The sequence below is a fragment of the Microtus ochrogaster genome, unplaced genomic scaffold (assembly GCF_000317375.1).
Source record: "Microtus ochrogaster isolate Prairie Vole_2 unplaced genomic scaffold, MicOch1.0 UNK41, whole genome shotgun sequence".
NCBI classification, from domain to species: Eukaryota; Metazoa; Chordata; class Mammalia; order Rodentia; family Cricetidae; genus Microtus; species Microtus ochrogaster.
Window position 1 is genome coordinate 1924792 of NW_004949139.1, and position 1441 is coordinate 1926232.

The window sequence follows — 1441 nt, forward strand, 5'->3', positions numbered from 1 at the left end:
GAGCCACCATGTGGTTGCTGGGAATTGAACTCAGGACCTTTGGAAGAGCAGGCAATGCTCTTAACCACTGAGCCATCTCTCCAGCCCCCAGGAATGATATTTTTAAAATGACATATTTTGTTGGAGAAGAAATGAGGAAGGTACTCAAACAGTACCCCTGACTTAATGTATTGTGTATGGCTGGGGAAGAGTAGGGTTTTCATGAGTGTGCACCCCAGGGTTCAGTGACAAGCAGTGTGGAATCGGAGTGTTGAACTCCAGCTGGATTCGGGAAGGAGAGAGGCTCTGTATGAACCAGGCTTCTGTAAATGCTGCAGCAGTCACTGTGCTGGATGGTACGATGTCACCTTGATACAAGCTAAAGTGATCCAGGGCTGGAGAAATGGCTCAGCAGTTAAGAGCACTGGTTGTTCTTCCAGAGGTCCTGAGTTCAGTTTCCAATGCCCACAAGGTGGCTCACAACCATCTATAGTGGGACCTGATGCTCTCTTATGGCATGTATGCATAAAGAACACTTATACAAAGGAAGGAAGGGAGGGAGGGAGGGAGGGAGGGAGGGAGGAAGGAAGGAAGGAAGGAAGGAAGGAAGGAAGGAAGGAAGGAAGGAAGGAAGGAAGTGCTTCCATAAGATCAGGGCTGTAGGCCATTTTTCTTAACTAGTAATTGATGTGGGAGCGACCTACCTTCTGTGGGTGGGGTCATCCCTGGGCTGGTGGTCCTGGTTTTAAAAGAAAGAGCTGAGCAAGCCATGGAGAGCAAGCCAGTAATCAGCACCCTTCCATGGTCTCTGCATCAGCTCCCGCCTCCACATTCCTGCCTGGCTGAGTTCCTGTCCTGACTTCCTTCAGTGATGAACAGTGCTGTGGAAGTGTAAGTCAAATCAACCCTTTCCTCCCCAGCGAAGTTGCTTTGGTCATGGTGGTTTTATCACAGCAATGTAAACCCTGTCTAAGACAGTCACTAACCATCCTGTCTAAGATGACAGCCAATGAGCAGTCCAGGAATCCGCGTGAACAACCAGCCCAAGCTTTCCTTCTTCCTGAAAGCTGACTTCCTGTGTCTCGGCTGGACCCAGGGTGAACACTTAGGTGCCTGCTATCCTTCCCTGCTTTCTAAGCAGGCTTCTCAGGCTACGGAAAGATCCCAACCACCCTGCAGTACTGAACTAAAAACCACACACAGCCATCAGATTTACACTGGCCATAAGGGAAAGAAAAAGCAGAAAAGACACAGAATTTTAGACTTCTACTCATCTTACATTCGTAAGCTTTTACTTGCGGAGATGGGTCAGATCATATTTCTGGAATAAGCTCACTTCTTTGCACAAATGGTAAAAGCAAATTACCTATCTCACTGTGGTGTATGGAGCCTATTTCCTGTAACATACATGTTAAAGTTAGATGAATAAAGAATGTCATTTATGAAAATGGGAAGCACCATC

The 1441-nt window shown here is 47.3% G+C and overlaps 1 protein-coding gene across 3 annotated transcripts in view; it reads right to left on the reverse strand.

Annotated features, from left to right (window-relative positions):
* Window positions 1-1441, reverse strand: part of Rnf121 (ring finger protein 121) — a 60376-nt gene that overhangs the window by 14680 nt on the left and 44255 nt on the right. The window lies entirely within an intron of this gene.